The sequence below is a fragment of the Lepidothrix coronata genome, unplaced genomic scaffold, assembly GCF_001604755.1.
Source record: "Lepidothrix coronata isolate B3197 unplaced genomic scaffold, Lepidothrix_coronata-1.0 Scaffold124, whole genome shotgun sequence".
In the NCBI taxonomy this organism is placed as follows: domain Eukaryota; kingdom Metazoa; phylum Chordata; class Aves; order Passeriformes; family Pipridae; genus Lepidothrix; species Lepidothrix coronata.
Genome location: NW_016690304.1, coordinates 3,427,998 through 3,440,358, shown reverse-complemented (window position 1 = coordinate 3,440,358; position 12,361 = coordinate 3,427,998). Strand labels below are relative to the sequence as shown.

At 38.0% G+C, this 12,361-nt stretch overlaps 1 long non-coding RNA gene across 5 annotated transcripts in view; it reads left to right on the top strand.

Annotated features, from left to right (window-relative positions):
* LOC108502790 overlaps positions 1-12,361 on the top strand; it is a 370,315-nt gene that overhangs the window by 259,158 nt on the left and 98,796 nt on the right. The window lies entirely within an intron of this gene.

The following is a 12,361-nucleotide window of genomic DNA, read 5'->3' as shown; positions in this document are numbered from 1 at the left end:
AGCAGAAGAAATACTGTTTAAGTATTCATAAATTCACACCCTTCTGGAGGACAGTCTCCAGCCTCTAGGGAGAGCTCTGGGTGAAGGTACTCTTTGGAACCGGGGAGCATCTTCACAGGCTCAGGCATCTTTTGAAGCTCTAAAGCCTTTGCTTTCTCCTTTACCATTCTCTCTCTATATATGCTGTTGCAAATCCTTAACTCCCTCAGCCACGGATTACATCAATCCCAACTTTGTAACTCTGAGGTTTGCACATAATATCTGAAAATTACACGGCATTTTTTTTTGTTTGCTTTCTTACAACTGTTCTGGATCAAAAACCACTGTTCTTTTGTCATTGAGAAATTTCGTATTTCAATATTTTTTAATGACAAGAGGTAGAAATGACGAGAACTATGTGTTACTACATCTAAACCCAGACTTTGCTGCAGGCAGCCTGTGCTTTGCTCTCCAGGCTCCACAGGTGCCGTGGCAGTTGTAGTTGTTGTAGCATGCCTAGCAAAAATCAATTTGATCTTTATAATCTGTTGTTCAGCAGGGGTATCCTGTCAATGTCGATGACCTGAGAAGTGAAATCTGTTATGGGTACATAATTTTCTTACAGTCATTTGAAATAAATCTTTCTGTGTTAGCTGTAGGGGATATTTTTTGATTATTAGCACATGAGAATATGTTTTATATGACCTTGTTTTTATGGCACATAACACAAAGCCAAAGAAATTATTAGTATTGTCTCTCGAGGATTTTTATTCAAAAACTGATATTTTTCTTCTGGCTTATTCTCTCTCTTTCCCCCTGTCATCCCCCACTAACATCTTAAAAGCCCTTTTCTACTGTAGCTAAATAAAAACCAAACTGGAACTCGTTGCTTCCTATAAACTGTTTTAAAAAGCCCAGAAAGTTGCTGTTAGAAATGCCTTCTTCATGTTTTGCAGACCTCACCCTGTACTGTAGTTCTACCAGTCACAGTTTACACAACAGATTTTAGCATTCATGTAAAAGCATCACTGTCATAACCAACCACAGCACTAGATGGCTACAGATCCTGGAAAGGATCCTCTCATAGGTAGCTTAGTTTTGTGCTTACTTTTCCCAGTGCCTCGAACCCAGGTTTCTTTAGTTCAGGTGTTTGTTTACTCAGAACATTTTATTCAAATATATTTCCAATATAACCTTGTATAGCAAAGTTTTTGGACTTTGTGTTTGTAAAGCTGTTCTGGATCTGTTCTCCCGGGAATAAATTAATTTTCCCACTGTAAATAACAATCGCATTAATCTTTTCTGTCTAGGTGAATCTATGTTTAGTTTTTTTTAACTTTTTCCCAGTGTCCACATCTTATATTCCATCTCCTCCAAAGCTTGGATTTTCTGGTGGCAGATTTTCTGGGTCAAGACAACCTGACCCCACGGTTCTGGTGCTGATGAGTCCCTTCTGGTACCTTTCCTTTGCAGGTTCTTCATTCCCGTTTTTCTTAGCTTCCCCTGTCTTCCCATATTGACTCTTCTGGCTATCTTTGAATGACTTCAGAGGTAATTGCTTTTATCCCTTTGTCCTACCTCGTCTTCCTTCCTCTTTCCTTCCACCATCTCACACTCCAGTGTAATGAACTAATCCTCAGCTTATTTCTCCTCCATTAGCCTCTCTCTTTGCCTGTTGTGCCCTTGAGGGCACACGCACATTCTAACATGCTTTTTGTCAGCTCCTTCATGATCTGCGTTTGAGGGTGATGAATCCGGAATTTAAATTAATTCTTGGTAAATTCGGAGACAGTATGATTTGTAGTGTCGTCTGTATGACCCACAGTTCATGATGTGGTAGAAGAGATTGTGGGAATTAAAAAGCCTGAGGTGAAGTCAGAGGTGAAGCCTCCTGCTCCTACATCCTTTTGCTAGAACCAAGCTTGCTGGCTGGGCTCAGTAAACTGCTGCAATCACAGCAATGGATCAGGGTTAACGAGCATGTCTGTCTGCTTGCAACAGTCTGGGGGTTTGCTTGCTTATTTGTTTCCTGTAATAGAATTACTGTGGAAAAATGTTCGTTTAGGTGATATTAATAAGGTCTCTGACATATAATCAGTCTAATAAATTGTGTTTTTAAAAGTTTCATCCTGAAGAGATGTAAATAGAAGATAATTAGCTACGTAGGGCTGCAACAATCACTGCTTAGTGGTAACTGATGCATTGAAAAATGGTAAGAGTGTTCAGAAGCATTTTCAAAATGTTTAAGTGGTTATTAGTGTGAAAGCCTATCAGTGGCCTGGGAGATGTATTAGAGGTTATCAGTTGCCTTTCACTGTCCCGTTCTCATGTCAACTGCAATGGGGGATTTTTGCAGATACCAGAGAAATACTTCAGTCTTGCTGTTTTTCTTGTAATTAGCAGGTTGGTGTGGGAAGATGACAGTGGGACATAAGTGATGTCTCCTGATGTGCGGGAGGTAATGCTTCTGAGTGTAATCAGCAGCTTTTCAAAATGGATTTTGCAGCCATGATGTGACAAAGATATCAAAGTGAAGCACTTCAGTAATTTAAATGTAGCTTTCACGTATTGCAGTAGGTTTAGCCATTCACTGCATGGTCATTTCAAGAGTTTAAAACCAAATAAAACTCTGTACATATTCAACAAAATATGTATTCCTTTCACTTAGCATTGAAGAGTAGGTAAAGATTTTCCTCTATTTATGCTTAATATCCCAATAGGTAAATAATGTTATCTTTGTGAGTACATGTCATCTAGTTTCTGAATTGGGCTAACTGCAAATACATAAGGCTGGAAAAAAAAGAAAAAAAAGGTGTATTTTGCAGAGAATTCACATTTGTGAATTAGTATCTGCCCATTGTCCCAGAAATCTCAAAATCCAGATAAAAATGCCTTCATTTACATCAGTTCATATATATAAAAGAAGATTTTCAAATATAGAGTAATCATCTGTAAAAAGGCTGCCTAAATATTTCAGGGCCATGTTGAAGAATAATAATAGGGACCCTAAATATGAGGATCTGTTTTCATCCTAATAAAACTGCAGCTCCAGAAGAGGCAATTGGAGAAACCTAATTATTCATTTATGTTCTAATAAGGAAGGGCCTTCAGAGATAGAAGGCTACTGGCAGTGGAGTGGGATGTCATAACTGGAAGGCTTCAGAAATTCTGCAAAAAAAGACAACTCTTACTTGTGAGGCCTCTTCACCTTGATCTGCAGGCAGACACTTAACCCTTGTGTGTCTATCAGTGTAATACTCAGACATCCCCCAAGTAATTCCCATTGCATTCAAAGGTAAATGATTTTAGCCAATATTCAGAAATGAAGCAAAAACATAGCACATACTGGAGCACTCAGTTCTTGCTAAAAATGAAAATAAAAGATGACAAAAAGAAGGAAGGGATGAGGGAAGGACATACCCAGGCTGGGAACCATATCATCATTTCAGAACTTCTCGCCTCACACGCTCAAACTGGAAGGTGTCTGGAGGATTCAAAACCATACGGTGAGCTGCTGAGAAGGACAGAGAAGATGCTTTATGACTCCCCTACTACGAGAAACCGGACAAGAGGTGAATGAATAAAAGCCCCAAGACAGAAAACTGTGCTGCTAACAAGATAGAACAGCAGCTGTCTCAGGAAAGAGGAAAAAATATGAGGTGTAAGGAGCAGTGGTGATGGCGCAGTGAGCTGGAGATGTCCCTAATCCAAAAACTAATGAGAACCAGGGAGTGTGGTCTTAAAGTGAAGCCAAACCTGTACCAAAGGAATTCAGTGGAAACAGAGGTAGCAGCTGTCATCAGGCAGCAAGGAGAGCTTGATTTGTGGGCTAATGAAATGTTCAGGGAACATGTTAATTTGACTGAAAAACTTTAAAAATGCTGACAGGATGAGAACAGACCCAGTAGTTCTAAAGGACATTGAGGTGTATTATGGGGACAGGAGCCTTGAATTCTGGGCAGAGACAGCTGGTATGGAGTTTAACCTTACACATGTGAAGGAAGCATCCATGTAGGATGTACTAGGGTGGCCCTTTGAGGGCCAGTCCTGTATGTGCTGACTGCTGGACTGTCCAGGTGCTAGATAATCTCATCCAGGCTGCCCTTTGCCAGGGGATTTGGCAAGGTTCCTCCCATCCTGGGCTGTTCTGAGATTCTGAGCTGTGCAGATGATGTCCACATAGGTGGGAAGAGGATGGAGATGGGATATTCTCCCAGAACAGGCAGTGTAAGCAGCCACAGTAAGAGCTGCCTGCAGATGGGAGCACCTACCAGAGGAGCCAACCCCAAGGGATCCCTAGGGACTGTGGGAGCGAGAGGGGATACAGCTGTGAGGCCTTGCCTGCACAGAAATGTGGGAAGCTTTAGGAGAGCTGCTAGACAAAAACCAACAGAGGACTACCAAAAAATTACCTCAGGGACCATAGAGAGAGTCAAAACCACAGGTGTGACTAGAGATTCATATCCTTACTGACCCCCAAGAAGGATGCCCTGAGAAAGAGGCTGGTTGGTGCTGTCCTGAGAGGGGAGATGCTCCTAAAAAGCTATTTTCTGGGCTCTATTCAGTAACCAAATTAGCAGACACAACCTAGAAGGCAGATGCCAGCTCCTCCCGACTCACATCAGTACCCATATTCATTTTTGTATGATCCAAAAGTACTTTTTCCTTCCATTTAACACTTATATACCTTTAATGAGAAGTAATATGTTATTGAGTCTGTTTTATTAAGTAGATAACAAGTCCCAACCCAATAAATTGAATCATGCTTGAAACAGTTTCAAAGCAGAAGAATTGAGTTTCTTTGTATGTCCTACATCTTACAGGAATTTTTCCTAAATTTTGACAGTTCCCCAAAACAATCAACTTTTTTTAAAAATTTTAATATGCATCCATATGTGTACCCAGCAAAGCAATTGAGGCAGTAGAGAAAATCACTGTGCTGCAATTCATAACTGGTTTTCAGTGTGCTCCCAGCCTGCTCTTACTGCAGGAGTGAAAGGGACCACAGGAATATTCAGAGTAGGATCCTCAGTGCTCTTTGTTGCTTTAAGTGAAAATGTTTCTTTATAGTCGTAGGAGTGATATATTTATGATCATAACAGCTCACATTTCGTGGTGAAACATATTTGGGGTGATGGCAATTCTACTAAACACAGATTTCCTACAAAAAGGTTCTGTGCTGATTCCAATGTTAAAAGAGAAAAAAGCGTATTATGGGAGCAGATGGTGGAGCTTGATTTTGTTTTTGTTTTAGTGGAAGGTTCAGAAACTAATTTTTTTTTTTTAAGACCTGTACTTTCTGGTGAGAGCACTGGGCAAGCCTGTGCTGTGTACTTGGGTTTTAATACATGACGTGGGATCGAAAAAATTGAGCTATTAGGTAAAATACCAAGTCCTTTAGGAATCTGTCTTTTTAATCTTTTTCCACAAAAATAATGAGGAACAACTACTTACAGCTGTTTTGCTCAACATTTAACTGTTTCTCTCAAGTATACTTACCATGAGTTAATGTGGTTGTCAACTTCCTGACCTATTTTTAGTATATATTGAATTATTGCTGTGTTCCTGTGTTATTTAACCTGCTTGCCCCTTAGGTTCAGCACACAGTTTGAACTGGAGCATGCTCCAGCTTTTAGGAATTGGTTTTTTATGCATGTTTTGAACCAACCCTTGCTTACAAAGCTTAAATCCCATTCATTGCAGTGAGAATAAAGCGTGTGTTTCAGTATTCTCAAAGCCTGTGGTTCTAAATACAGGAAATAGTCATTAAGAGAGATCGCATTCCTTAGGCTGGCATTATCTTGTGTTAAAATATAATTATAGTCATAGAATTGCTAGGAGAAATTACTTCAGTGAAAGACATAGTAATGAGGAGGTGTATTAGGTGAAATTACAAGAGAAAAATCATAAGTGGAAACAGCAGAGTATTTTCATTTTGAGTTAGCATTATTTATAACAACGCGTGTTTGTCTTGCTCTTGTTAGCTACCTGTTTTTGGGGGAATATATGTTTTTTAAATGGTTTTATACATACAAGTAAGGCAACTAATTTTTTCTTCCAGGATTAGCTAAACAGTGGTTTAAGTAGGAAAACTCAATTTCTATTTCAGTTTTCAATTTTTTCTACTGAAATGAAAACCGCATCAGAATATTACCAGGTATTATAAGCTAAAAAGCAAAAGCTGTTTTTAAAATTAGTGTTAATAACACGCGAAAATATGAGAAAAATAAATAGATAATGTGTGATAATTTACAAAATGTAAACTATCTGTAGTAATTTGATTTTCTGGAAAAGCATTTGCATCTAAGAAGTTGTTTTCTATGGGAGAGGGGCGGGTGGAGTATTGCACTGCTTCCTGTCATTAACTGAGCAGCAAGGTGCATTTACACACACAAAGAATGCTATTATTTCTCATGCCTATATCTTAAATGTGGTTTAAAATACGCATATTTTTAAAAAATGCATGCATTGGAAAAGTTTTCTCCTATACAAATGCATCCAATTTTAGGTTCCACTTTTTTATAGCTTTTTGTGAGTGCTATTCCATGAAAGAAATTCCAGGCACATTATGATTGAGTTGTACATTTTTGTTTGGATTTCATAGTTCAATTGTTCCGTATACTTTATGATATAAAAAAAAGCCCCTGTGTTCTTCTACCCCAACTGCTTGTGTTCCATGACAGCAAAGAAGACCTCAGAACAGATGTTTATCCTGCTGTGCTGGGGGAAAACTGGGTGTAAGGTGGTGTTTTTACTGAGGTTTCAGTTAAATGGCAATTATGGGATGTCTCATTCTATTCTTAATTAGACTAATTTGACCCCTGTGTGTATCACGTACAGGTCCAGAATAGAAATAGTGCTTTATTTTTTCCCAACACTTTTTAGCTTTATATGTAATGGACTATTAAAATGACATCCCATAACTATGCATACAAAAAGAAGGGAAACTCTGTGTATTATTAGTGGCATTTTGGACAAGAAAAGGCAATAAAGAGGAGGGATATTTTCCACAGTCCATCCATCTTTTGTGCACATCCTGGTTTACATGAAATGTGGCATATATATTTGAGAAAAAAATTCCTTCTTCCATTACTTCCCAGGCAGGAACCTTTCGTGGCAGGTAGTCAACTAAAACTAGCATTTCGTGGCAATTTGTGTACATGTTTGATTTGGGTCCCTCTGTTATGGAGAAGTTTTCTCCCATTTTCCCCAGCTGAAGAACAATTCTGAATCAAAGCTTTTCTGCTATAAAGAAGGTAAGCCAGTCCATTATGGACTGAATATTTCAAAATGGAAAAAAATAGTCAATCAACATTTTTAGGTCACTTCACCAGTTGCCTTGAAATTTTACAGGACTTTTGTCCTTGTTCTTCAAAGAGAATAAGAGAACCAATCTAAAGGTAACGCAGGGAGAAAAATCGGAAATTAAAATTTCAGATGCACTTAGTAGTGTCTCCATAGAAGTACATTCTCTGATTAAATTCTGAGTAGTCAAAGCTTTGTGTGGGCAACATGCTTTTAGGCCAGATTTATGACACTGTGAGAACAGGGCCTGCTTAAGAGCCAAACCTAAGACAGTTTTATTAGCTGTATTTTAATTAGTATTTCTTCCTTGAAAGCCCTAAGATAATGCTAAGTGCTTAAATATTCTCAAGCCACTTTATATCGGTAAAACTGAGGCACCGAAGAGAAAAACTAGGAACCTTTAATGGTCTTTAAAACATTATCGAAATCACCAGGCTCTTAACTGGGTGTGAAATACATTGGAGATGCTTGAAGTCTGATATTTTATAGATCAGAAGTGAGTGGCAATAACTATTCCGAGAGAGCTGTGGAGCCCCAAGCGATCTGCAGTCCCTTTGCTGGTGTGTAGGGTTCACTGACCTGCACTGAGGTGGGGAACTTCCCATTTTTATCTCATTGCTCAGGATTTACAACCTGGTTTGGGGTTTTCCTGGGGATTTTTAATGGTTGATCAAAGGACAGTAAATGTGGATCATGGTGTTAAACTGTCTACACCTGAATGAAGTCTTCTGTCCTAAATTCTTGTTCTGTGGTGGCTCCTCAGTCCTGCTGAAGTGGACAGTTGATACTGGAAAAAATAGCAGTTTTTGAACATAAGTGACAGAATGTTGTTTAAAAAACTAACAAGACGTAAAGTTGTGGCAAAACAGTAAGAATTTTTTTTCCCATTTGATTTGTGAAAGTCGAATACATTAATTTCCTCTTCTTTTTCTTACATCCATACCACTGAATTGTTTAGTTTTCCTTGTATATGCACTACAGGTAAATTCTTGCATCTCTAGCTGCAAGAAGAAAACACAAAACAGGCTTTCTAATGCTTTTTTCCCACCTGTTCTGCAAAAAAAAAAATATTTTTGCATGTATACAACTTTGCTATTTCCACACTGCTGTACTTGTAAATAAGTTATTATCTCCAAAAGGATATTTCCATTGCTAATAAGATTAGAAATACCTTTGCTGTGAGATATAAATAATTCACTGTTTTTCATGTCATCTGTTTGTAAATAGAGAAACTTGTGTCTTTTTAATTCTTAAAATAGATAACAAAACTCCCCACATGTGGATTCATTTTCTTTGGAATGTTTTCATCCACTGTTCAATGTTTCACTTTTTATTTTTAACTCCAGTTATTTTGGGGTTTGGGATGTTGTTGAGTTTTGGGAGGGGGTTTTTGTGTTTTGTTGTGGAGGTTTTGTGTTGGGTTTTTTGGATTTATTTTTTTTTAAAGTACCTGACCTCAATGTATGGTATCTATGTGATACTCCATAGCATCTGATTTGCTACAATCTGTGTAGTAAAGACTAAATTTCCACTATATGCTTCTGAGACCTAATGTAACAAGGCCCAGAGACATTCAAAGGTCACAGCCATGGTGGCAATAAAGCATAATAATATTAATAATAACTTTAAAAATGACAGTGGATCAAATCTAAAATGACATAAAATCACTAGTCTTAAATAACAATGCCCATTTCTCTAAAATACTTCTCAAGGCTTTTCTAAACATACATTTACTGCGTTCTTTAGGAATATAAGAATAAAAAGCCACTGAAAAGCCCTGAAAAGCAGTGATGGAGTTTGCAAAGGCAAATGGCAAAGGCTGGGTTGGACCAGCCCCATACTTAAATTACACTGATCCTGCAGATGAGCAGAAGAATGAAATCAGTGCTGTGGTAAGCGTGGAATGGAGCACAGAATTGAACCAGGCACAAAGACTTCAAGGGGATCTGGTTGCAGAATCAGATATTTGCCACCGTTCCTATTTTTTTACTACTCCCCTCCCTTTTTTCTCCATTTCCACAGAGCTGATTTTCAGAATTTTCTTGATGATGGACTTTCTGGTTTTCTCAGGGCTACTTCCACATTCTTTGAAATTTTTCTCAGACTTGCAAGACTTGAGTCGTATTAGTTCTATATTTTTCCTTTGTGTTTCAAATACTTCTGTATTCTGTAAAGTACCTGAGTATCCATTTCCCAGTAGTCTCTGTTTCATGGTTTGATGGCTATTCTTTAAGCATATACACCACCTACTCTCCAAATTAATGACCATCTTTGGAGGTGCAACTGTTAGATGAGTATTCACTGGAATGCTTTTATTTAGACTTTAATTTCCGTGAAAACAAAAAACAAAACCAAAACAACAACTTGTTGACTGCACAGTCAGGGACTAATCTTAAAAATCTACTTAGTTTTGAAAACCTACTGTCCTCTAAAGTCTGATTTCAAAGCCTTTATTTTTTAGTGATGTTAAAACTAAAGTGGAACAGAGGCTTACTAGCCTGATCTGAATCTCTTAGAAGAGGGCATAAATATGTTGTGTAGCATTCCCCCAGGAATTAGGTAGAACAAATCTTTTGTGGATTATAATCTCAATTCCAAGATTTTATTCCCATAAAACAGCTAGTTGTGTGAATTATGTTTGCTTCCTTACACTGAAGCTTATGATTTATTTTGGTTTCAACTTTGTAGAATAATAGAATTTCTCACTGGCGTTGCTTGTGTTGTAAATCTTTACAACCCAGGAGCTGTAATGGATAGAGTTAGTGTTCATATTCATCCATGCTCATTTTTGCAAACAATAGGACAGTATCAGCATGTGCTAACCTAGTACAGAGGAGGGGATTGAGGGATTTGGAAAATTGGTCCTGTATGGTTTAAAGGATTACTACTATTTAGAGGAATGTGTTTTGACTGCAGAATACTTTTCTTCCCATTCCTCCTGCTGAGCCTCCCATAACATTCAAATATAGAAGCAATTAAGTGAATTGCAATAAAAACACTTCATGCTTTCCCCTTTCTGTACCGTGGACATGGATCACATTGAGTGTACAATTGATTGCAGTGGATAAAAGCTGATCTGTAAAGCCCAAGGAAGTAATTCAAAACAGTTACTCCTTCTGTCCAGCAGTTCCAAACTTCTTGTCAGTCATACTAGTGTATGCAGCTGCCAATTAATATTCTAAGAATCAAAAGAGAGAAGCTTGTTAACACAAAGACACAACAGAGAGTCCCTTAAATTAGTTTATTAGAGTATTCACATAAATGAATGTAAAGCATTTTGATGTGAAATACAGCTAAAACATTAACCTATGGAAGTAAACATCGGTCAAATCAACATTCTGTGGCAGCTGTTTGGTCACAGGTATCAGAACTGATAGCCATAAAAAAAGGTTCCTGGAACACACAGGGCTTGTCTGACATGCATATTTTTTCTCTCTGTCCTCCCAGTTACATTTCTCAGCTCCATACACAGCTTCTGGCAGGTCCCTGCATGTGTGGGACTTGTTAAATGACTGTTACAGCTGTGCCTGTACTGGCTCTATCTTCCCAAAATACTCTTGGCGAGTGAATGTCCAAAGGTAGTCCTTTTCCCTGGAAGTCAGTGGTCTGTAAACCTGCGAAGTAAGAATGCTGTGAAGTAATTATTGGCTGTTAACAAATATTTGCCAGACACTTTGCACAACCAAAACTGAGGCTGAAGTACAGTGTAATATGCACCTTACGGCTTGTTGGTGAGAAGTCATTTAAGCCGTGTAAGATGCTGAAAAAACTTTGCTATGAGTTACACAATTTCTTTACATTATACAAAAACTCTTCTAGAACTATTTGTAGCTGATTAATAAGACTGGAAAGCACAGCTGAACAAAATACTTACTTAGCATTTTATTACAGCTGCACACAAATACAGAAACCAGTGTTACTTAGGCTGCAAATCAGATACTCAAAAGCCATAAGCTTCCACAATTATGATACCAAGGTATCCCCTTCTCCATTTGCAGTCTGATAGTACATGTATGCCACGTTACAAGCTGTGAAGGGAATTTGTACAAGGAATAAAGAAGCTCTGCCTGTGTCCTTCAAGCTTTACATTCCTTCTGCACCATCTCCATCCCACCTCACAATGGAACCTTTTTTGCAGACTCCTCAGCCTGGTCTCTTCTTCCTCCTGAGGAGTATTCAAGCCAGCCCCACTGAGGATTTTTAATGACACTCCTACTCTTCCTGCCTTTTAAACTGTAGCCTTCAGAGAGTTTTCTGAGCTTTTTGTCCAGTCCATGTATTTGCCCTTTTTTCTGCCTTAACAGAGATATGTTGATAATGTCCTGTTGGAGAAGATGGGAAAAAAATGGCTATGACAGAAAGGAAAAGCTTCTTTGTTCAACAAGGTGAGAATAAGAAGGCATTTCATGTACAGTCAGCAATTTTTTTATCTTTGGGATGTGGGGGTGGAGGCAGCAATTACTTTCCTTGGCTGTCTTATAAATGCCTGAGTATTATTGCTTGAGTTTTTAATAAGTCAGTCTGGGGCAGAGTTATGACTTAGAAGGGCTTTATGCAAAATCCATACATTTTTGAGAAATGCTGAATAGTTATAAAAAGACTCTAAATAATATAAAATATAAATAGAATTTTTTTATGCTAAGATGAACACTGATTATACAGTTGTGTTAGTGTAAAATGTGTTTCCGTGATGGTACGGAATTTCTTGTGATGTGCAATTCTGTCAGGAGGGAAACTGGCTACTGGTGACATGTTTTCCTGGTTCTCACTTGGCCACATCCACATGGAACTAGTTTGTCAATCACTGTGGTTATGCCATGAATCCGGGTTAAAAAACAAACAAACAAACAAACAAAAAAAAAAAGGATTTGTAGTTGAAATAATAAAAAAAAGTTTTCCTAGGCAAAAAAACCCTGAGCTATGAGCATTTACAGAAAATGAAGCTTTATATGCATATTATAATTACTAATGTTGCATTTACTTGAAGAGATACCATTACATTATAGCACAGTTATTTTGAAAGAATGTCTTACAAGCTTATTTAGACATGTTTTCAGCTCTTACATACAGAGTTTAA